We start from the raw sequence: 25,946 nt of genomic DNA, 5'->3' as shown, positions 1-25,946 counted from the left end.
ATTGAATTGCCTTAGCTCCTTTGTCAAAACTCAGTTGATCGTGTATGTCTGTTTCTAGACTCTATTTTATTACATTGGTCTTTATATCTACTGTTATGTTAATATGTAGCTTTGTAGAAAGCCTTGAAATTGGGTAGTATATGCCATATAACTTTGTTTTTCTTTTTCAAGATTTTGCTTATCCATGTAAATTTAAAATTTTTGCTTATCAATTTCTATAAAATAACTTGCTAAGATTTTACTGATTTTTACCGGCATTATGTTGAATGTATAGATTACTTTGGGTGAGAATTAACATCTCAGTCATATTACTCCATATTACTTTATTACATATTTCTTTCTCTTCCTAGTTTCTATCTCTAGTTTTCATAAATGGATGTTGAATGGTTTTGTACCTACTCACAGATATTTGCTCATGTGGTAAATTACAGTGATTTATTTTTGAATGTTGAACCAGTCTTACATTCCTTGGCTAATCCCCAATTGGTGATGATTTATTATACTTTCTACACAGTGCTGGATTCAATTTGCTAATATTTGGGTAAGAATTTTTGCATCTATGTTCATATGATATATTTGTCTGTAGCTTTATTTATTTTTTATTTTTTTGAAATGCCTTGTTTAGTTTGGGTATCAATGGCTTCACAAAATAATTTGGGGAAATTTTCATCCTCTTCAATTTTCTGAAAAAAAATTGTGTAGATTGATATTTTTTCGTCTGTAACGTTTTGTAAAAATCACCTGTGTATCTATCTCAGCCTGAAGTTTTTATTTTTATCTATCTATCTGTCTGTCTATCTACCTACCTATCTTTCTTGTGGGAAGACATTTAACTATACATTCAAATTCTTTAATAAATATAGGATTATTCAGGTTATTTATTTCTTCTTGAGCAGTCTTTGGTATGTTTTGTCTCACAAGGAATTTGTTAATTTTGGTTAAATTATATTTATTGGCAAAATGTTTTTTCATAATATTCCATTAAAATTCTTTTATCATCTGTAGTATCTTTAGTAATGTTCCCACTTTCATTCTAATATTAGTAATCGTGTCTTCTCTTTCTTGATCAATCTAGCTAGAAGTTAGCAATTTTCTTGGTACCTTAAAAAAAACAGTTTTTGCTTTTGTCATTTTTCTTTATTGTATTTCTGTTTTCATTTTCACTTGCATCTGTGCTTATTTTTATGGTTTTCTTATTAATGCTTGTCATGTATTTAATTTCCTCTTCTTGTTTTAGAGTATTAAGTTGGACACAAGTCACAGACTTGAATCCTTGCTTGTTTTTTTTTAAAGCATATAAACCTATAAACATCCTTTTTACTACTGCTTTCATTGATCTTACACAGTTTGATATGTTGTGTTTTTATTTTCATTCAATTTACAGCATTTTCTTATTTCTGTTGTGATTTCATTTGTTACTTGTGGGTTATTGTGGTATGCAAAAAAATCTTAATCGTTTAAATATCTTAATCGTTGCAACCAGTGAGTATGATAAAAGGGACTTTGCAGATTTGATTAAGTTAAATATCTTGCAAGGGAAAGATTATCCTAGATTATCCAGGTGTACCCAACATAACCACTAGGGTCCTTATAAGGGAAAGAGGGAAGCAGGCGGTCAGAGAAGGAGACGTGACAACAGAGGCAGAGGGTAGAGAGGTGCAGCCTTGAGCCAAGGAGCGCAGGAAGATTCTAGAAGATGGAAAGACAAGGAATGGACTTTCTCTTAGGGCCTCCAGAAGAAATGCAGCCCTGCCAACACCTTGATTTTAACCTGCTGAAACCCATTTTGGATTTCTGACCTCCAGAGTTGTAAGACAATACATTTGTGTTGCTTTAAACGACTAAATTTGTTGTAATCTGTACAGCAACAGTAGAAAAATAATATAGTCATGTAGAATTATTTTAGAATAAATACTAAATGGGATGACTACTTTAGAATCTCTCTCTCTCTCACACACACACACACACACACACACACACACACACACACACACGTTGTGGACTTTCATTACAGTCATGTAATCCCCCCAGATCAAGATATAAAACATATCCTTTTATTTTTAGTTTTTTAAGGAACCTCCATACTGTTCTCCATAGTGGCTGTATCAATTTACATTCCCACCAACAGTGCAAGAGGGTTCCCTTTTCTCCACACCCTCTCCAGCATTTGTTGTTTGTACATTTTTTGATGATGGCCATTCTGACCTGTGTGAGGTGATACCTCACTGTAGTTTTGATTTGCATTTCTCTAATGATTAGTGATGTGGAGCATCTTCTCATGTGTTTGTTGGCCATCTGTATGTCTTCTTTGGAGAATGTCTGTTTAGGGCTTCTGCCCAGTTTTGGATTGGGTTGTTTTTTTTTTTGAACTTGAGCTGCATGAGCTGTTTTTATATTTGGGAGATTAATCCTTTGTCACTTGGTTCGTTTGCAAATATTTTCTCCCATTCTGAGGGTTGTCTTTTTGTCTTATACCTAATAGCTTCGACCTCTTAATCTCCTACTCCTATATTGCCCCTCCCCCCTTCCCTGTCCCCACTGGTAACCACTAGTTTGTTCTCTATATCTGTGAGTCTCTCTTTTTTTGTTACATGAACTAGTTTGTTGTATTTTGGGGGGTCATTTAATTAACTGCACTTCGTGATTATCTGCAAAGCAGCAGAAGCAGAAACCTAGAATAACTTCAAGTCTATGCTTGGTCAGCTGGGTGCCTGGTAGCGCCATCATAATGATAAGCGATGCTCCAGGAGGAATAGGATTGCCAGAGAAAATGATCATAAAGATTCTGACTGTGTTGAGTTGGAACCATTTGTGGGAAACCTGGGGGTGATTTCCAGAAGGGGGTTTAAAATAAAAATGTATATATCTGGACAAAATTTAGGGTTGGAGATAGTGATTTAGGAGACATCTGTGGGAACATATAAGTGTCTCCAAAGAGAGTGGGTAAATGAGTACAGAACGAGGTCAAGGTTAGAACTTTGAATTATATTAAAACCTAAAAGTGAACCCTATCTGCCTATAAATTTCCTTACTAGTTCCTATGTTAGACTCATTGCCCTAGCTAAATTGTAATCCCTTTGAGGGAAAAATAACGCTAAGCAAAAAATGTGTCTCATAGTACGGACGAGATTATTTGACACAAGATAGGTGAGGAAAAGCCAGGTCAGAAAACAAGATACAGGCCTGAAAGTTATTGGATGCATCCATTGAGTACAGAAGATAGAAAAGCATATAATAAATGGAAATTAAATGGATAATTTGAATCAAAAGCCATAGAAATCAGGGTCTCTCCAGACCTGTAAGTTATTAAATAACTAGTATTTACAGCATGATCCAGTGTTAACTGGAAAATGCAGAAGTTTGGTTTTCATGAGAAACAGACTTGATTTTAATGAAGTTGTTGAAACCCTTACTTTCACATGAGTAGGGATAACTTAAATCATATTCAAGTGTTGTGTGGTTCTGTTTCTAAAATATCTTGCAAGATGATTTTAAGGCAACACCAGCGCCTAAGAATCACTTGGGGAATGCAGGGTTTTAATTGGCTTAAGCCTTCAGCCTCAGTCTTCTCATCTTGGGTTTCAATTTTCCAACTCATCCCTGTGGAGCGATCGTCTTCTAACCAGGAAACCCCTCCCAGCCTAAGTCCCTCCTGTGGGGCCTCCAAACGGGGACATCCTAAAATTCCCCAGATTCCTTTGCAGATTCAGCCACCACCTGGGCTTCATTTCTTTTCAAACCAAACCTATAAAAGATTTGTCAGCACTCTTCCTGGGGGTAAGGGTCACTTTTTTCTTAGATAACAGGTCAAGCGAAGAAAGTAGAATCTATTTGTGCCTCTTGAAACTAAGGACAAAAGGGTCAAAGAAAGTGCTTTTGCTGCTTCGTTTAGCCATTCTATGTTGTTACGAGAAAGTTGTTTTAAGCCTGCCTCAGCTCCAGCCAAATCCCTGTTTAGATATCAGTCAAATCTCCCTGATCCGGCTACTCCCAGCCTGCATTAGATTTACCCTCCGCTGGTGTCTTGTGGTTGGGAAATGAATCACTCAGACTCATGCCATTTTGACAGAGAGCTTAGAGGCAGCTCAGCCGGGCAGAGTTGGACACATATGCAAAGGGCACCCCAGACCCGTCATGCTACACTCGGGTCTGTGTAGCTGAGCTACTTAATTGGGTTTTTGCTCTTCTCAAGCCTCCAAATAGTTCTTCAAGTCCCAGAGTTGGTGGTGGAATTTTTCTTTTTGCTTTTTTTTTTTTTTTTTTTCTCATCTGGCTAATAAGATTTTCCAAGTCACCAAAGCCAGAGGGGTTTGGGAAAGAAAAAGCCTCCTTTGTTAAACAAAGCAAGTTCTATGGGACTTTCTGCCTTTGAATTTAGGGAACCTGTCCCAATTAAAGTGTGAAATGATTGTGAATATGGAGGGATCTCAGTGGAAAAAGCAGCCTCTAACCCTGATGAGCATGGACTAGAAATATTAGTTTTAGTGCAAATCCCTTCTTTGAAAGATCCGGAGGCTTGGACTTTGTTCAAAAGAATTTAGAGAAATATCACAGAGTTAAAAGCAGCAAGAGACTCTCCAAAGAGTCTAGGAATTTTAAATGTGTTTGTTTTTCCAGTTATCATGCTACTGATTCTTTTTTTTTTTTTTTTTAATAGAAACTCAGGAAGTAGCCAGCCCTGGCAGATGAATAGAATTCAGTGAAATTTCCTTTAGAGCCCCCAAGTGAAGTGTTGCATCAGGTCATAGTTTAGGCTTCTAAGCGAAGGTAGGCGTCCTGGGGTATTATTTTCATCTAGCATATTTCATGTAAATTTATAGTAAGCTCTATTTCCTGCAAATGTATCCATATTTAACACGATGATATACCGTATTATATATAGATAACAAATACAATAGGAAATGGCTTTCATTCTTCAATGGCATTTTGAGCAATGGGAATAGGGAGGAATGATCCTGAACGATTAGTTGCACAGCTCCAAAGATACTTCCCATGGGCTCTGAGATTTGAATAGGCGTGTAACTCTTTCCTTGAGAATTTGGAGAGCCTGAGGGAGAAGCTGCAGGAAGGAACATGTTCATCTAAGGGGGCAGCAGTTACCTCATCTCCAGCAGAGGGCTGCCTTGTGGCAGTGCAGGCTAAGTGATAGTAGCCTGTGTGCACTAGTGTTGAATTGAATCTCAGAGAGAGGGTTTTGGGTGAAGTAGAAAAGAATAGCTTTATTGCCTTGCCAGGCAAAGAAGGACACCGCAGACTCATGCCCTCAAAACTGTGTGTCCCAACCTGGGGGGATTTGGTGAAGAGTTTTAGAGCAAAGGTTCAAGGGCAGGGTTGCTGATAAAGATCAGGGTGTGTGCAGGGCCTGCATTCCTTTAATCTGGCCTCCGGTGGTTTCCCGATGAGCTTCTGTGGTTCTCGAGGTTATCAAACTGTGACCTTCTCTCTGGAATAAAGAATGCTTCATCAAGTAGTTAATGTCTTCCATTTGTTGGGGGTTTTCGTTCTGCAGAAGAGCTCAAAGATATTGTTATGTGTATCTCTTTAGGCGGAACCAGGATCCGGTCCCAAGGCTGCACTATTCTTTCTTGACTCTCCTCCCTTGTGTCTACATCCCCTCCCTTCCCTGATTAGCAACTGTTTGAACCTGCCCTTTGGAAATCAGGGAAGGTCATGGAGGCTGAAGCCTATTCCTTACAAACAAGAAACGGGGGACACAGAAAGGCTTCCATGCCCAGGAGCCCCACAGGGACCTGCTCGGTTTCACTAGTTAATCTGATTTTTCAAAAGAAGCTGGAAAATCCAGATTAATGTGTGACATTTCCCAATAGAACGTGGTGGCATCTAATTTTAAAAATGGGAACTTGCATTTGGCAAACGAGTTTCTGACATCTGGTTGAGAGGACTGTGGGCAGGGCTACATAAAGTTATAATGTGCATGCATATGAATATGTCAGATGGTACTAAAAGTCATCTCTTATTCGAATTACAAGATCACAAAATCCATACCATTGCCAGCTTCCTATTTCTAGGGCAGTGGTTCTCAAAATGTGGCCGCAGAACAAGCAGCATTATAACCCCACCTGGGAACCAGTTAAAATGCAAATTCTTGGGCTTCACCCCAGACGTACTAAATCAGATAATCTCTAGGAGTGGAGCCCAGGAATCTGTGTTTTAACAAGGCTTACAGTGATTCAGATGCAGCTGAAGTTCAATAACCACTGTTTTAGGATATTTTCTCTTGAGTTTCAGAACTCCAATTTTTGTTGCTGTTTTTTGTTTTCAGATGTTTTAAGAAGAGTATTTATTTAAGAAGAATATTTATTCCCATTTTATTTGAAATTTTAGTAGGTACAGTACAAACCAGAGCTTGCTTCGGGGAAGTGGAGATGGGGGGCCCCAGTCCTTTTGGCTTCCTTCCTGTCCACTCCCCACCAAGGGGCTCCAACCCCACCCTCATTCAACAGTTTCATAGAGCAGCCAGCCAACCATTTGTCAAAATCTGCCTCAGCTTTCTCTCTACAGAAAGGAGGCAAAACACTAAAATGAAATAACCTCTCATCTCAGAGGAGACATTTGCTAAGAACAAGACCTTATAATGTCAGTTTAGCAAAAATGTAGACAAAGATTTGGAAGATAGTACAAAAGAGGGCTCATTAAAAGTGTAACTTAAAAATTCATCAAGGAATCAGCACTGCCTTTATACAGCAAAGCACTGGAAATTCGAATATCCTAAGTAACAAGATGCCACAGAGGAAGATGAACCAAGGAGACTGAAGGACTTACATGACCCTACCCTGACTTCTCCTAGGGCTGTTAGAATCAAGGACATGGAATTGTCGGGAAAGTCATTTTTTTATTATTACTTTTTATTGAAGCATAGTGTACAAGATAATGATTCAGTATTTTTATAGATTGCACACCGTACAAAGTTATTATAATATTATTGACTATATTCCCTGTGCAGCACATCATATACCTGTGATTATTTATTTTATAACTGGTAGTTTGCACCTTTTAATCCCCTTTACCTACCTCCCTACCCCTAAACCCCCATGCTTGGCAACCACTGGTTTGTCCTCTGTATCCATGGGTCTTTCTGTTTTGTTATATTTGTTCATTTGTTCTGTTTTTCAGATTCCACATAAAAGTAAAACATACAGTATTCGCCTCTCTCTCTCTGACTTATTTCACTTAGAATAATACCCTCCAGGTCCATCCATGTTGTTGCAAAAGCAAGATTTTATTCTTTTAATGAGTAGTATTCCATTGTATACATATAGATAGATAGATAGATAGATAGGTATAGATAGATATATATCACATGTTCTTTATCCATTCATCTGGCAATGGACACTTGGGTTGCTTCCATATCTTGGCTGTTGTAAATAATGCTGCTATGAACACCGGGGCGCAGATATCTATTCTAATTAGCATTTTCATTTTCTTTGGATAAATACCGAGAAGTAGACTCTCTGGATCATATGGTAGTACTATTTTTAGTTTTTTGAGGAACCTTGATACTGTTTTCCATAGTGACTGCACCAATTTACATTCCCACCAGCAGTGAACGAGGGTTCCCTATTCTCCACATCCTCTCCAACATTTACTTCTTGGCTTTTTGATTATAGCCATCCTGACAGGTATGAGGTGGTATCTCACTGTGGTTTTCATTTGCATTGATTAGTGATGTTGAGCATCTTTCCATGAGCCTGGTGGTTATCTGTATGTCTTCTTTGGAAAAATGCCTATTCAGGTCCTCTACCCATTTTTTAATTGGATCATTTGTATTTCTGCCATTGAGTTGTATGTGTTCTTTATACATTTTGATTTGGGATATTAACCCCAATTCACACATATTATTTGCAAATACCTTCTCTCATTCAGTAGGTTGGCTTTTCTTTCTTTCTCTTTTTCTTTGTTTTTTCTCCTCTTCGTTTTGATGGTTTCCTTAGATGTGCAAAGCTTTTTAGTTTAATATGGCTCCATTTATTTATTTTTGCTTTTATTCCCCTTGCCTGAGGAGATAGGTCCAAAAAGATATTGTTAGGATTGATCTTAAAGAGTGCACTCATATGTTGTGTTGTGTCTAAAAAGGTTGGGTATGGTGACACCTTTTTATGGTTTCAGGTCTTACATTTAAGTCTTTAATCAATTTTGAGTTTATTTTTGTGTATGGTGTGAAAAAGTAGTCCAGTTTGATTCTTTTGAATGTAAGTGTCCATTTTTGCCAACTTCATTTATATTCTTGCCTCCTCTATCATAGATTAATTGACCATATGTGCTTGTGTTTATCTCTGGGCTGTCTATTTTGTTCCATTGATCTATGTCTTCTTTTGTGCCAGTACCATACTCTTTTGATTACTATAGCTTTGTAGTATAGTTTGAAGTCAGGGAGCATGATACCTCCAGCTTTGTTCTTCTTTCTCAAGATTGCTTTGACTATTCAGGATCTTCTTTTCCATGCAAATTTTAGGATTATTTGTCCTATTTCTATGAAAAATGCCATGAGTATTTTGATAGGGATTACACTGAATCTCCAGATTGTTTTGGGTAGTATGGTCATTTTAACAATATTAATTCTCCTAATCTGTCCATTTATTTGTGTAGTCTTCAATTTCTTTTATCAATGTCGTATAGTTTTCAGAATACAGGTCTTTCACCTTCTTGGTTAAATTTATTCCTAGGTATTTTTTCTTTTGAATTAAATTGTAAATGGGATTGTTTTCTTGATTTCTCTTTCTGATAGTTCATTATTAGTGTATAGAACGCAAAAGATTTCTGTATTTTAATTCTGTATCCTTCAACTTTACTGAATTCATTTGTTATTTCTGACAGGTTTGTGTGTGTGTTTGTGTGTGTGTGTGGAGTTCTTAGGGTTTCCTATATATAGTATCATCTCACCTGCAAATAGAAACAGTTTTACTACTTCCTCTCCAATTTGTGTCTTTAGATCTGGAGTGAATCTCTTGTAGCCAGCATATAGATAGGTTTTGGGTTTTTTAAATTTATTCAGCCACACTTTGTCTTTTGACGGGAGTATTTAGTCCATTGATGTTTATTTGTTTTCTGGTTGTTTTGTAGTTCTTCTCTGTTCTTTTCTTCTTCTTTTAGTCTCTTCCCTTATGGTTTGATGATTTTCTTTAGAATTATGCTTGGCCTCCTTTCTCTTTGTTTTTTGTGTATCTATTGTAGGTTTTTGGTTTGTGGTTATCATGACATTCATATCTATCTATCTATCTACCTACCTACCTACCTACCTATCTACCTATTTATCTATCTATTTGTTTTAAACTCATAGTCATTTAAGTTCAAACCCATTCTACATTTTTTACTCCCCCATCACGTTTTATGTTTTTGATGTCATACTTTACATCTTTTTGTATCCCTTAACGTCTTATTGTGGATATAGATAATCTTACAACCTTTGTAATTTAACATTTCCACTAGATTTATAGGTGGTTGACCTACTACCTTTACTGTATATTTGTCTTTACCAATGAGATTTTTCCTGTCATAAGTTTCATATTTCCAGTTGTGGTCTTTCCACTTAAAGAAGTCCCTTTAACATTTCTTGCAAGGCTGGTTTATTGGTGATAAACTCTTTTAGTTTTTGCTTGTCTGGGAAACTCTTTATCTCTCCTTCAATTATGAATGATAACCTTGCCAGGTAGAGTATCCTTGGTTATAGGTTTTTTCTTGTAGCATTTTAAAAGAATATCTTCTGTTCTGCAAAGTTTCCACTGATAGCCTCATAGGGGTTCCCTTGTATATGACTGTTTTTCTCTTGCTGACTTTAAAATTCTCTCTCTTATTTTTGCCATTTAAATTATATATGTCTTGGTGTAGGTCTCTTTGGGTTCATCCTGTTTGGGACTCTCTGTGGTTCCTGGACCTGTTTCCTTCCCCAGGTCAGGGGAGTTGCTAGCCATTGTTTCATCAAATACATTTTCTGCTCCTTTCTCTCTCTCTTCTCCTTCTGGGACCCCAATAATAATGGTAATGTTATTATACTTGATATTATCTCAGAGATCCCTTAAACTATCCTCATTTTTTTAAGTTCTTTTTTCTTTTTGCTCTTCTGATAGGGTGATTTCCAATATTTTGTCCTCTAAGTCACTTATGCATTCTTCTGTATCACCTAATCTGCTTTTGATTCCCTCTAACGTATTTTTAATTTCAGTTATTGTATTCTTCAAATCTAATTGGTTCTTTTTTATAATCTCTAATTTTTTGTTGAAGTTCTCACTGTGTTCTTCTACTCTTCACTTGAGTTTGATGAGTACTTTTATGACCATTTCTTTAAATGCTTTATCAGGTAAATTATTTATCTCCATTTCATTAGGGCTTTTTATCCCCCTAGGGTTTTATCCTGTTCCTTTGTTTGGAACATATTCTTCTGTCTTCTCATTTTGTTTGACTTTCTTTGTCTTTATGAATTATGGGAAAGAGCTTAAATTTGTGTCCTTCTGTGGGTGCATCTCTATGCAGACTGTGTATGCCCAGTGGCTTTGGCAGGAGGGCTGGAGCAGAAGTGAGTGCAGGTTGGGGCTTTTTCTGTGGTGAACCAGGCCTATAAACTTAATGAGGGGGCCTAGAGCTGGAGCATGGTGCAGACCAGGGCTTCTCCTGGGGCATGCTGGGGGCCACTGCCTTGGTGGGGGCTGTTGGAGCTGGATGCAGGTTTTGGGGTGTGCAGGCCAGCTAGACTGCCAGGCTCTTTTCAGTCTGCTGTCTCCACACTGGGTCTCAGAGCAAGTAAGTTTGTGCACAAGTCCTTTAAGGGTGTAGTCTGGGCTTCCTCTAGCCTTCTGGTTCTCCAGGCTGTGAGCCTCACTGGCTTTCAAAACCAGTTAAGGGGGCTTGTCTTCTCAGTGCCAGTCACCAGGATTGGGATGCCCAATGGGGGGTTCAAACCTCTTGCTTCTTAGGGAGGTCCTCCAAGTTTGTGATACCCCCTTCTTTTTTGGGTCACCTGATTGCTCCTCTTGCCCGCTAACCTATCTTGGTATGATGTTTTCTTTATATCCTTAATGGTAGAAAAGCTGTTCTCCCAGTCTTCAGGTCATTCTCAGAGAGAGTTGTTCTGCATGTAGTTGTAGTTTTGATGTGTCTGAAGGTGGAAGTGAGCTCAGGGTCTTCTTACTCCACTATCTTGATCCCACCTCTCTCAGGAAAGTCTTCTTGGAACACAACTTCAAATGATCTGACTCTGTCACACTTTTTGCTCTTGCTTTTCACGTGACCCTTGTTTAGAGAAAGTCTAATGATTGGATTTTGATTTTACAGTTTTTTGGCTTGTTGGGAAAGTACAAATATAAGAGCACTGGAGCTAATTAATTGCTTCAATACATGGTTTTATCATCTTTTCTGCTTACATCTGAAATGTATGCCATCTTTAGAGTATATGAGCTCTTAATAAATGTTTTTGTACTAAATGAGTTAATGATCAACTCTCAATGGAATAATTATCCCATGAGCTTGTTAATGCTGTTACCCTTAAAGATAATAACTAGATGGAGGAAGGTTTGGTGAGAATTACTTCCAGTCTTTCTTTAGCTCATTTATGGATTCAGTTTTACTCTAATTCAGAATTGGCAACTTTCTGAAGTGAAATGCATCTCCACCTTGTAAAGTGGAGATACAGGGAAGAGGGAGGAGGGTGAGAGTCTGCAGTTATTCTCCAGCTGAGATAATGTATCTTTCATCTCAAGTGCCAACTCCAATCTGTCTGCCTGGAGCCATGCATAGAAAATCAGTCTTAGGCAGAGTACATCAGAATCACTGAAGGGCTGATTGAGTAAATCTAGGATGAAGCCTGATATTTTTTTTAATCTCTGCAAATGATTCTGATGTTCAGCCAGAGGTAAGAATTATGGCCATAAGCACATGTCTACATTTGCTTATGGAGGAAAGTATGCTCAAATCAATTAGTGATGTCTGCCTAGAGTGTCAGAAGAAAAAACAGAGGTGTATGTCCCCCATATTTTCTGACCTTGTTTTATAACCTTCTCATTTTCCTATAAATACACCATTTAAGCCTTTATTGTTGCTAACCTATCAGGAAAGATTATAGGGGAGAGAGGGAAATCACACACACAAAAAAACAGTCTAGGAAAGAAAGCCCACAAAAGCCAAGGTTTCGGGCTTCCCTAGTGGCGCAGTGGTTGGGAGTCAGCCTGCCTATGCAGGGGACGTGGGTTCGTGACCGGTCTGGGAAGATCCCACATGCCGCAGAGCGGCTGGGCCCGTGAGCCATGGCCGCTGAGCCTGCGCGGCCGGAGCCTGTGCTCCGCAACGGGAGAGGCCACAACAGTGACAGGCCCGCGTACCGCAAAAAACAAAAACAAAACCAAAAACCCAAGGTTCCATAACTTTGTATTTCTTAAGAACTTATGCTCCTCTCCAAAGTAAAGTCATTGAACCATCAGAAACTATCTCATATATCTAGGGTTTCCTCATTCTAAATTAAAGAATCTATCAACATTGGTTAGACCTAATTGTTGGGAATAAAATACCTTAACTTATAGCATCAAAAATCAGGATGGGGGCTTCCCTGGTGGCGCAGTGGTTGAGAGTCTGCCTGCCGATGCAGGGGACGCGGGTTCGTGTCCCGGTCCGGGAAGATCCCACATGCCGCAGAGCGGCTGGGCCCGTGAGTCATGGCCGCTGAGCCTGCGCGTCCCGAGCCTGTGCTCCGCAACGGGAGAGGCCAAAACAGTAAGAGGCCCGCGTACCGCAAAAAAAAAAAAAAAAAAAAAAAAAAATTGATTTCACTGTTTGGGCTTCCCTGGTGGCGCAGTGGTTGAGAGTCCGCCTGCCGATTCAGGGGACGCGGGTTCGTGCCCCAGTCCAGGAAGATCCCACATGCCGCGGAGCGGCTGAGCCCATGAGCCATGGCGGCTGAGCCTGCACGTCCGGAGCCTGTGCTCCTCAATGGGAGAAGCCACAGCAGTGAGAGGCCTGCGTACTGCAAAAAAAAAAAAAATCAGGATGGCCCCAAATCAGAACCCTATCTCAGAAAATTTTTATATCAATAAGCTTTCTAGACACCAAGTTATATATACATGTATCTTTAATTTCCTAGAGTCATATTTCTATCACCTAAGAATTAGAAAGATTCTTATTAATCTAAAACAATAAAAGCTGAAAAGATACTGGGGGCGTCTAGGTTAACCCGCTGAACTTACTGATAAAGAAACCAAGGCCCAGTTTGGTTGATGACTATTCTACTGATATGCACTTCCAAGTTTTCCCCTCAGTAATTATCATTTTACCTACTTCTTATACTTATAGAGACCTTGAATCCAGACTCTCTACTTTATCTGTACCCATCAGTTCTCTCTTGTATTCATTGCTTTCACTATCCGGTTTACATTTCATGGTTCCCCACTTCAGTCACTTTCTTGCCAATATCATCAACTTCCATTTGCCACTGAACCATTCCTTGAACCCTCTTTCAGAACCCCAAACCAAGACCCTTTTAACTGTCTATATTCTCTTGCCTGGGCTGCCATGTCTGGCCAGATAAAATAATACAACAACAAAATATAAGTTCATTTACTTTTCAGCCCATTACCCGATGCTGCTAAAATTATCTTCACTAAGATCATCAATGACATCCTGGCTGCTAAACAGAGCTGCTTTCTAGCTTCACTTGGATGAAACTCTTAGCCACATTTACCCTTAGGAATCATATTTTTCTTACTGAAACCTTTTTTCCCTTGGCTTCTATATTTTGTCCCTACTTCACTGACCAATCCTTGTCAGTCTCTCTCAGGGGATTTTCTTTCCCTTTTTGGTTCCTACATTGGTGCCTTTCAGTGTTCTATCCTGAGGACTCTTATCCTCTCACTTTCTAAACTCATCCACGTTCATGGATTAGGTACCAACTCTGTCAGTGGTTCTCAGCTGGGGCAATTTGTCCCCAGGGGACATTTGGCAAATGTCTGGAAACGTATTACGTTGTAACAGCTTGAGTGATGTGCCGCTAGCATCTAGTGGGTAGAGGTAAGGGGTGTTGCTGTACATCCCACAGTGCACACCACAGGCCCCACAGCAAATAACTATCTGGTCCCAAATGTCAATAGTGCCAAGGTCAAGAAACCCTAGTCTATGTGATAATGAATCACAAATCTATTTCCCTAGTGGGGGCTTCTGAGAGTCAGAGCCACAGATATTAACTGTCCACTAGGCCTTTCCACTTGTTATCCCACTGGGACTTCAAACTCAAAAATCCAACACAATGATGTCGTCTCCTCCTGAAGACCTTGCCTCCTCCTAGGATCATTTTTTTAGGTAAATGGTACCACCTTTTACCCACTTATTCACAGCAGAACTCTGAATGCCAGCATTGAGGCATCCTGTCCCTTACCACTGGAATCCTCTCTTCAATGAAATTCTGAAATATAGCTCAGAGATCTCTTGAATCCTCTACTTCCTGCCCTCCTTTGTTGGATTTCTACTTCTCTAGTCTTCTTGCCAGTCATGGTCCCGCCCGATCCCGTAACAACAAGCATGCCAGAAACACTCTATAGTTTAACTGTGCTAAATACAGTACAACAGGAATGTGCCATGCTTCTACTGGCCACCGAGCCCCCGTATATTCTGTTCTCTTTGTCTGCAACAGTTTGAACTTGACTTTCCCTCACAGACATGCCATGACATGTGTAATGGACTTCACCTGTTGAATTCGTTCAAGTCTCAGTGTGGATGTGATTTCTTCCAGGAAGCTTTCTATAATATATAGAGTCTGGGCACCCCTCTAATCTTCTCCCCTGGCACCCTGTCCTTTCCCTAACACTATTTGAGTGGCTTGTCTACTAGACTGGAATTTCTGTTGTATCTTCGTATTACTGATGCCTATCACATTCCCGGCACCTGGCAGGCACTGGATAGATGTCTAGCAGGTAAATGAGTAAATGAATGTTCATCTAATTAGCACCAAAATGTATATTCTTTGTGAACACTCTTTTTCAAACAAGTTTTAATGTGAACCTGGCCACCTTGAAAATGTTTTGGTTAAAAGCAATTTAATTTAAGACAGAGGGAATCAGAAATTGTAACACACTTACTTTATGTGTTTGGTTATCTACAGCTATATAATATGCAAAGATTTTTGTGAAGAATGGAGCTTACCCATGAATTGGATAAATACAGTTGGTATGTGTACTTTCAATCCTTTAATGACAACTCATTCCTAAATTTGAGTAGAGTATATGAGTGGTATCTGAACAGCTGCAAACCCTTGGATAATAAAAAGAAAAGTTAACTGGACACTTTTATCTGATCTTTTAGCTCAAGTAAGCACGCAAACTCTACCAGAACCCGAACTCGATCCTCATTTCTTAAATGTTCAACACTGCTTACACTTAGCTTTCCAAATAGGATCATTCTAAAGCCACCCCAGTGAGCTTTCTTTGCAACTGTGCTTAAGGCTGATATTCACACACCAGCGCTAAGTCTAAGTAACTTTTACAGATAAAAAAAATACAAAGAAAGTAAAAAATGGAAAGTCAATGTGAATCCCTCTCCTGCAACTGTACTCTTTGGATCTTAGATATTGCAACATCCTTGCCACAGAAAAGAAGAGATTACTGATGGGTTTCAGCCTCCTATCGTATTAGGTTACACTATGTAAAACAAATCTACCTCCAAGATGTGGGCAGAGGGGGTGCAGGAAAAGCTACTCCACAAGATTTGGACACCTCTATGGATTTGACCTTAGTTTTCTTATTTTAGAGGTGTGTGAATTTAGATCTCAGTCATTATTTGAATCTCTGTTGAGTAGAAATTCTTTCACTGTGATATAACATATACGTGAGAGGACTCTCTATGGAACATAAAAGAAAGTAAAACATTGTTTACTTATATACTTTCATAATCTTTACCCAGTGACCCTGCAGAAAATCAAATGACCTCTTCTGAGGCTTCATATATTTTCAAATCCCGAGACCATTTGGTGGACCTTCTGCTTTCTGGCCTACGGACAAATTAGAACATGCTCTGTAATACCATTAGAAATGAATTTAAAAAAAAAAAAAAAAAGCTGTGGAACTCGGTTGGTAGCTACAATCCTTCCCTTTCCTTCTTTGGAAAATAACCCCAAATATTGTAGCCCCTTAGCCCTCCAGTGCAATGGAAGAGTACTCTTCATCAATGGATCCTTCATATGGCATTCTTCTAGGTTGTCTGCAAGCCATTGCAAAATTGGAAGAAAATTAATTATTCCTTCAAAAAAACCTTAACCAACCCATGCTGTAGGTCAGGTTGTCTACAAAGCTTTGGGTCCATACATGAATAAGAGACTTCAAAGTCTAGGAGGGAAAGCAGACATGTAAAATAATTATAATACAGTATAATATAACAAACGCTATATTGAGAGCCAACACTTATTGAAGCCTTGTCACCTACCAAATACTATTCTAGATGCATGACATGGATAAGCCCATTTACTCTCTATAATGGCCTTACGAGGTAGGTTCTCTTGTTACTCCCACCCCACCCCCTCACCTTATTAGTGTGACGGCCTTTTGATGTGTCAACTTTGTTAGGCTATAGTCCCCCAGGTATCCAATCAAACACTACTCTGAGGGTTGCCACAGTGATATTTTGTAGATGAAATTAAAGCCCGTTATCAGTAGACTTTAAGAGATTATTCTAGATAATCTGGGTGGACCTGATTCAGTCAGTTGAAAGACCTTGACAGCAAAGCTGAGGCTTCCCTGATGAAGAAGAAACGATAACTTTGGACAACAACTTTATCTGCTGCCCCAGTGTTCCAGCCTGCCCTTCCTGATGGCCTTGCCTTAATGGATTTCACACTCAGCCCTCGCAATCACGTAAACAAATTCCTTGTAATAAATCTCTTAATATACATCTCCTACTGGCCCTGCTTCTCTGGTTGAACCTGGCTGATACAATAAGTGAGTAAACAAAGCCAGGGAGGTTAAGTAACTTGTCCAAGGTCATAGAGCTAATGCATGGGGGAGAAGCTTTAACCTCAAGGAGTTTGAGTGCAAAACCCCTGCATCGAACAACCATATTCACGTGTCTGATAGAAATTCTGGTTCAAAAGAGGTTCAAAGGAAGCAATCCTTAATTCTGATTGAAAGGATTGGCAGTGGAGTAGGAAGGCTTCTCATAGGAAGATTTACGATGGAGGAAATGTTTGGACTGGATTTTGAGGGATAAGATGAACTCCGTGAGCGACTAATACATGAAGGATACACCAGAAAACGAAGGCACAAAATCCATGGGTGCGATTCAACAGGGTGTGGAAACATACATATGTCCGTAGATAATTAGGGGCATTTCACGTCACCACTGGGACTGTATCTCTCCAGTTTCTCATCTGGGAAAAGTTGGATTAGATGATCTCTATAAAGCTTGCTGTAAAGAAAAATTAGACAAGATGTGTAAAGTATCTTGCAAGCTGCCTGGAACAGCTGGGTATTCCATAACAGTCACTTCTCTCTCTCCACCCCAACTCTACTCTCCCCACCAAAGTCCTCTCCAAGTGCTGTGTGTTCTGATCCTGATGATAAATTTATACTCATGACAGACATTCCATGATATTCAACCCCTTTCTCCATGGAATTGAACAGAATATACCCACCCAGTGCCAAGAACAATGAAGTCACGGTCTCTAACATCGAGCTGCTTGCAGTCTGGTTTGAATGGCATAATTTTAAGCGGGCGATGATAGCTGATATGCAGAGGAAAATGCATTGGGCTAAGAGAGCAAATAGGCAGAGGCTTGAGAAAGCAACTCAGACTGAGGTTGTCAGGGAAGGCTTCCTGGAGGAAGGGACATCTCAACCCGAACCTGAAAACTGAGTAGTAATCAGCTACATGACTGGGGCTCTAGTTAGTAGGTAAAATGTGTTTGAAGTCTGGACGTGAAAGCAGGTCTAAAAGGCCCTTGTCATTGTTTATTGTTAAAGGAGTAAGTAGCATTAAGTGTTCCTAAAGAAGACGTGGTACATATATACAATGGAATATTACTCAGCCATAATAAAGAATGAAATAATGCCATTTGCAGCAACATGGATGCAACTAGAGATTATCATACTAAGCAAAGTCAGTCAGAAAGAGAAAGACAAATACCGTACGATGGCACTTATATGTGGAATCTAAACTATGACACAAATGAATGGGGTTAGCAGACGTAAGCTTTTATATACAGAATGGATAAACAACAAGGTCCCGCTGTATGGCACAGAGAACTATATTAAATATCCTATGTAAAACCATAAAGGAAAAGAATATTAAAAAAAGAATGTGTGTGTGTGTATATATATAAAATTGAATCACTTTCCTGTACAACAGAAATTAACACAACATTGTAAATCAACTATACTTTAATAAAAAAATAAAAGAAGTAAAAAAGAAACTCTAGACGCTTAAACTTAGAACCTAAGAATAAAACTGAATGGATCCAGTAAAAAAAAGAGTTTCGAAAGTATCCCCTACTCACTCTCCCCCTCCTCAAAGGTTGTCTGTAGGCTGACAAGTTACTGAGGTCTGCCTTTTAGCTGGCAGTGCTCAGACAGTGAGAAGGACCCATATATGGAATCTCCATCCTGTACAGACCATAAGTCAAAATAAACATTCCTGAACTCAAGTTCACTGCATTTCACATTTGCCTGTGCGTCCCCTGAAGCTTGGAATATTTACTCACTTGGCGTTGCAACCAGACGCCAGCTTCTGCCTAGTTGGCTAGCTTCCAATGATAATTTAATGTCATGTGGTGTGACAACAATAATTTAGTCTCTATAGTAAAATGGAAGGTAATAATTAGAGTGTGAGAGAAAAGCGCAGATTTTCCTGTGGCAGTACAAAAACTTTTATAGCCACGTCGGATCCATTTTCATCTTGATTTTTTTTTCCCCTTTACATGCCTTCTTTTCTTGTTGTTACGCAAAACTACATTTTATAAAGAAACTCATGCTTGATATATTTTATGAAGTAGAGTTGTACTTATGGATTGATGTGAAATCCATCTCTGTGTGGCATCTTGAGACAAGATCATGAGTAAACTGTCCTGATAGGACTAACTATACCAGCCCTTCAGACAAAAGAGCAGAGGAAGGTCATAATCAAGTACGTGAGGTTCATCTAAATGGGCCCCAGGCCTCAGGAAGAGCTAAAGCAAAAGTTTGCAAAGAAGGGTCCCAAGGACTTCAGCTACTTGGCAAACTGAGCCTTATGTGATCAGGCCTGTACCCTACTTCATGCATCCAGGGGGGTTGGAATTCCTCAGACAGTGCGGCTCAAGGGGCCTTAGACTCAGGTCTCAGAGAGTTGAAGGTGGATAGAGGGCATTCCTTGGAAGTCCCGGTAGCATGCAACATTGCATGCAATTGGGTGACTACGTAAAAGTAATGAGCTTAGTTATTTGTTTGAAGGAGTCATGACTCTCTGGTGAAGTCCAGTCACCTCTGGGGCATAATTGTACTGTATGGGCCCAGGAACAATAAAAGGTATCTGCAGTCTCAGAAATAGTAAGTCAGCAGCAAATTCCAGGGAAACACACCCTGAAGTCGCAGAATAGCAGTAGGCCTGGGGGTAAGGGGGTCAGGGCCTGTACAGAGCTACACAGAGGAGTAGCAGCTTCGGAAGAAGGTACAACAGCAAGGACCAGCAAGGAGGACATCAGAGTTCAAGATCGTGGCATGAGAACATCATTTGTCTGCAATGAAGAGGCTCAGAACCTGCATTCGTGTACCTGAGGGCATATGTGTGTGTTTGGGGGTTGGGAGCGTAGAGAACATTTATTCTCCACCAGTTTGACTGAGACAGTGAGGCCCCATCCTGGAGCAGAAGCGACAGTCTGAGCGTCCAGGCTCTGAGACAAGTGCAAAGGGAAGAGTGTTTGCTCTGCTCTGTCAGAGTTCACGCTCTCTCCCTCAAGCCTGAATAATTGTAGAATAAAATTCCAGCAAGTGATTGGAGCCGTTTTTCCCGGTTAAGGGAACACCCCTGATTTGATCATAGCTGTCCAAAGAAGAAATGCCTAAAAGGGGAAAGAGTCTGCTCCTAAGGGAAGAAGGAGAGGGAGAGTGGAAAAGAGAGAAGGAGAGTGAGAGAGAGAGAGAGGTCCTCCATTTAAATAAACCAGAATCACTAGGCATGGACAGAGTTCTCTGGATTTCTAAATCTCAGTAGCTGTGCTATTCCTGCCTTAATTGGGTCTTTTATTTTTGCAAAGGAGAGAGAGAGAGATTCTCGTGGCAGAATGTAGGGGAGTTAAACTAGAAGATAAATAAATCCAACAGATGTAGAGCAAGGTCTCACAGAGTAAGACAGGCAACTGCAGGTGGAACTCAGGCCTTCTAGAGAAGCAAAACATCATGAAGAACTCACACAGCTCCAGCAAACTGACTCTCTGACTGTCCGTGTCATAGTTGTCAATTATGGCTGCTTCATGCCCTTCCATTCTAGTATGACCTGCTGGTCAGTTCGCGTGGACTGACCAGCAGGTTTCAGTCCCCTTAGGGCTTCAGTTTCTTATGTCTTCTGCTACGTCATGGCTTCCTCTCTGTTTATTACTTGTTCCCCAACTGTCTTCTAGAGTCTACTCTTCAGGCTCCCTAAGAGGCTGATCTGAACACTCAGTGGGAAAGTTTAGAGCCATCAGCCACGAATCAGCCACCTGCCCTTCCAGCTGTGGCCACGTGATGAACTGCTTGCAGTTCTTACTTGGTCAGTAGGGATCCACGGGCAGAGGGTCATGACCAATCTGTTATAGAGATAGAACGATATATGGGAATATAGACATGGTAGGAAACAAGTAGATAAATTGAACATGCTCAGAAAATACTATGAAGATATGTCACCATATACCTCTTAAAAAAACCCTGTATTTTTCTAAAACACACACACACACACACACACACACACACACTTGCTAATAGAAGATGATATTCCAAGTGATCTCTGTGTGGCTAGAACCTCCACGCACATAGATAGGAGGGATTTTCTGGTTCATCTAAAGATGAAGGGAAAGGGGAGAAAGGAGGAGGAATAGAAGAGGTGAATAATTATTAACAGTGTCACAAAATATTTAGTGTGAGGAGAATTTTGTGAAATTGGTGACGGGATTGGGTTCACACCTGGATGGATGAGAAGAAAAGTAGTACATGCAGATGCAGAAACAGAGGGCACAGAGAATGTATTTTTGAAAAAACAGCGTTATATTTAACAATTTGAGAAAGTAAGAGCCTTTGTTAAGCAGAATGTTTTATAAACCACTTACTGATCACTCACTCATTTCAATTCTCTGGAAAATACCTTACATGCCTTGTCTTAAGTAATTCTCTTAACGCCTTAAGATATATAGATCTTCAATTTACAGAAGTGCAAACTGAGGCTCAAAGCAGTTATGTAACTTGCATGAGGTCACACAGCTAGTAAGTGTCCCTGTTATGTGTTCACTTGTGGCGTTAAAGTTCTCTGGTATAAAAATGCCCAGGAATTGGATGTAGGGGTGCCCGTCGGCCAAGGAGCCAGAACTGGGCTCCCTATGTGAACTGGAATCCAGGAGGATATGGTAAGTTTAGAAATAAAGACCCAGAAATCATTATCCTCTAGACTAGAAATTAGCCTCCTGCACTATGTAATGAGTACAAGATGTGTCACTTGCTTGAGCTTGGAATACTAAGCCTTTGTGTGACTAGATACGAACCCTGAATTTGAGCTCTATGTCTGGGCAGTATAAACCCGGAGGAGGTACACTTACATAACAATTGACTTGGAGCCAGTGAAACCCACAGGATCAGGCATAAGCAAACAGCCTTTTAGGAGGTCCCCATATCCCAAGGCACAAGATGCATGATGAACTCGCAGTCCAAAATTGCAAAGCGTGTGAGGAAGTTTAATATCATGATAGACAGTGGCCAGACGCAGCCACTGTGCGAATTTACATCTTAGGAGTTACAGATGACAGAACAATATGAAAGAGACTCAAATTATGAATGTTTAAAATTTTCTAAGGAAAAAAAACTGGCATCTGCAAAACAAGAACAGGGGTTATGAAATAAGATCCAGTGGATTAAAAGAAAAAGAAGTAGAAATGCTGGACATGAAGAAATATGGTCACTGAGAAAAAAAACATTTTCATCAACAGTTCTTAATTCTGGTTATACATCATAATCACCTTCAAGCTTTAAAAATATTGATGTTCATGCCCTTACCCACACCAATTAAACCAAAAACTCTGGAGGCAGGGCCAGGCATTGATATATTTTTTAATCTGCCGGGTGATTCTAAGATGCAGCCAGTACTATGAAGTACTTTGTTAAATCAATTACTGGACACAGCAGAAGAGAGAAATAACAATTAATAATAATACTGATACTAATAACAAAAACCAAACTAGACATAGCTTAAGACAGAGGGGAAAAAAAGAAAAAGAAAGATGATAAGATAAATATACAAGAGAAGTTAAGGAATACAAAGGCCATAATAAGAAAAGTTTGGCTTCTGTCCCATAAGCATTCCAGAAGGAGAGAATAGAAAGAATGGTGGAGGAGAAATAGTCAAAGAGAAAACAGTTAAATATTTTCTCACTATGAGAAAATACATGAAAACCTGTATTGGATTCTGAGTAGATAAACACAAAGAACCTAGACACATCACAGGAAAATGAAAAGAGAAAATGCCAAAGTAGGTGAGGGTGGAGGGCAAGCAGGCATCTCTAGTACAGATGTGGCTGTTCCGAGAAAAAGTATAAAATGCCATTGGAGTATCAGAGCTTATTCAAGGCACAGTCCTACTCAAACCCATACAAGGTTACTTACCAAGCGTGGTCTGCGTACAAGTGCAGTCCTAGGAACTGGCAGATCAAAAGGTGAATAAGGCACAATGAAAGATCTCCAAGGAAAGAGAAGACAGGCATGTACAGAACTGTGGTAGGTTACACTGATATTAATACCAATACTTCAATTCTCCCGGTGTCCATCCACTGTGTCTTGTGACTTTACAGGTCTTCTTAGAGTTTATTTCTCAATGTCTTAAAAACGGGCTGATCTTGAGACTTCCTTTGGCTAACAGAGTTTATTGGACTTGACAATGGGCCAGTTCTGAGCCTAGCCCTCAAGAGGCTATGAGGGGGGCTTCCCTGGTGGCGCAGTGGTTGAGAGTCCGCCTGCCGATGCAGGGGACACGGGTTCATGCCCCGGTCCGGGAAGATCCCACATGCCATGGAGCGGCTGGGCCCGTGAGCCATGGCCGCTGAGCCTGTGCGTCCAGAGCCTGTGCTCCGCAACGGGAGAGGCCACAGCAGTGAGGCCCACGTACCGCAAAAAAAAAAAAAAAAAAAAAAAAGAGGCTATGAGGGATTCTGCTGCACTTGGTCTTCACTCGGACAACATGCCCAGGTTAGCCTCCTGGAGGCTGAGGTGTGGGGAGCAGAGATCAGTCACCCCAGTCAAGTATGTGAGTGACCCCAACAGAGCTGACCACCCCAGATGTCTGATGAATAAATAATTATAACTGTAGGCCACAGAGATGCCACTGGTAGGTAACAACCCCCCATATTCCAATGTGACAGAGGACACAGCAAATATCACCAGGAAAATAACTCTAAAATCTAAACTCTTTCTCCTCTACCGTATTAAACCTGTTTTAAACTTGTTTCTTCAGTTTCACAAAGTTCCAGCTAGTTCTGTCTGGCAAATGCGTTGGTGGCAAAAGCTGTGAAGGGTGGTGTCAGCCGAAATCTCTTGCCCTTAAATAGCTGTCAGCTCGGAACTATAAACAGTAAATACTGTGAAGCCTGTCTTAAAACCGCAGCCCAAGGGAGCGGCAGAAATTGGATGCCTCGTAGAAATGATCTTTAAGTAAAGGTTGAATACAATAGCCTTGGGGATACTTTCAAACGGTGACTCCAGACAGAGTTGTCTGACGGTTGGCATTGCCAATCTTGGCTTCGCGGGGCGCGCTGGCTCGGAGACACCTAATGAAAGAGAGGCCTTCGGAGTTCATCTCGGTGTTCGCAGAGGGGCCAGGAAGACCCATAGTATTTGCAGACGTCCAGGGAAATCGTCTGCTTGTGGGTGCATTCATCAGACTTGAAAAGATAATAGGCCAAGTGGAGAGCTGAACTCTGTCTCAAAGCCTCCATTCATTTCGGGAGCGGCGTGCGCCACGCCCCTCGCCATCAATCCTTCCCTTTCCGGGGAGAGCACCCCGCCGGGGGCGCGGGGGATGGGGGAATGCTGAAAGCCAGCCAGAGCAGACAGGGGAGCCCTCTCGTCCACCGACAGGAGGTGGCCGGCAGCTCTGCCTAGCAGTCGGAAGTACTCGCTCTGCAGAGGCCAGAGTAGCTTAAGCTCTTGAGAGGAGACTTAGGGACCCAGGGGTCACAGGGGCAAGATGCTACAGCCCCGGTAGGAATGGCCTCGGGGTCCTGTCGTCGCCAGAGCCACCTTTTCGTGGGCGCAGCGGGAGTGAGGTGAGCCGGCCTGGGGAGTGCAGTGCCCGGGGAGGGGGAAGGCGGGTGCGGGGGTGGGGGGGGGAGACAGGTTTACCGTAAACACTGCTCATTCCCGAAGCGCTTAGGGGCTGGATGCCCAGAAGGTGGACAGTCCTCTAGGAAGATGCAGACGCCGGCTCTTCCACGCCACCACCCAGCAGCCTCAGAGCACCCGCAGCCTTTTATTTTCCGTGTCCGCTGAGTCTGTAAAACCTCGCCCTGGGTAACTAACAAGAGCCCCTACTCAGCGATGGCCGCGGCGGGGCCCAGAAAGCAGAGCCGGCTGCGGGTCCCCAGCCGCTCACCTGTCACCTGTCCCTAGCTGGCGCTCCCTCTACCCCGCATTCCTGGGCCTCAGGCCGCCACCCAACTGCGTGTTTCCCGACTCCCCCTCTCCATGAACCGCCACCAATAATTTCAGGCACCTGCCTGCGCATCTCAGCACCTGGCGGGAGGGGATTGGAGGGTGGAGAGTGCTCTCCTTATCCTGTGGAGTCAATGCCAAGGGCATGAGCGGATGTACAGTTTGACCCTGAGCCCTCACCCTGCCTGGACGCTAACAGGTCATTCACAGGTTGGAATAACACGGCATCATGCTAACAGTTCCTGATGTGCGATTTCTCCATTGTATTAAAATGCCCCCAATTTTACACAATATACTCCGTTTTGTTATCCCATTTATGGTCTGTGGATTTCTTCTGCATGGGCCTTGCAGGAGTAAGGATCCTATGAGGAGGCCAGACGAGCCATCCGTACAGATGCCAAGCTGACTCCACCCTCAAAGCTCTTCCGTATTTCCCGCCTCAGTTTTCTCATCTGTAAAGTGTGACTATTAATAAAACCTGTTTTGAGAGTATCTGTTTTTTGCTTTAAAAAAAGGTAATCCATATTAATCGCTTAGCTCCAAGGCTTGGCACACAGTAAGCCCTCAGTGTTAGTTAGCTACTATTATTCTAACGATTATTTCTAAAAATGCTGTGGCAACGATTAAAACCTTTTGTTTTTGAGTTAGCTCTTAATTGGTGGGCTGTATGAAACCTTTTCAGAAGTAGCTGAAAGTACTTTTTATAAAGCAAAGCCTCCGAGTTTTCATATTTTTCTGACTAAATACAAGAAAAGCTTACAAAGAAAAAAGTAAAGCTATTCAGTGAAAAAAAAAGCAGGGTGATCAATTTTATCATCAAGTAGAGCAAAGACATTAAGAGGAAGATAGAGGGTCCTGTTTGTGCTTATTGAAGACAACATCTAAATCAAAGATGTGACAGTAGAAAACGTACAGAGGTGCTAACAACTTCATGTTCATAATTTTGAAATATGACTCCTAAAATGGTATAAAATTTTGGTCTCACAAACCTGAATCTGCCCCAGGAAACATGTAAAGTAAAAAGTAGTAGATCCTGATATATTACATAGAAGAAAAGAACACATAACGTAGATTTTTTTTGGGGGAATCATATGGTACTTTTTTTTT

The 25,946-nt window shown here is 40.9% G+C and overlaps 1 protein-coding gene across 5 annotated transcripts in view; it reads left to right on the top strand.

The window, feature by feature from the left end:
- Positions 1-25,946, top strand: part of C9H7orf25 (chromosome 9 C7orf25 homolog) — a 324,697-nt gene that overhangs the window by 261,125 nt on the left and 37,626 nt on the right. The window lies entirely within an intron of this gene.

Source organism: Globicephala melas, chromosome 9 (assembly GCF_963455315.2).
Source record: "Globicephala melas chromosome 9, mGloMel1.2, whole genome shotgun sequence".
NCBI classification, from domain to species: domain Eukaryota; kingdom Metazoa; phylum Chordata; class Mammalia; order Artiodactyla; family Delphinidae; genus Globicephala; species Globicephala melas.
The sequence above is the reverse complement of the archived record's forward strand: the minus strand, read 5'-3'. Positions and strand labels throughout refer to the sequence as shown.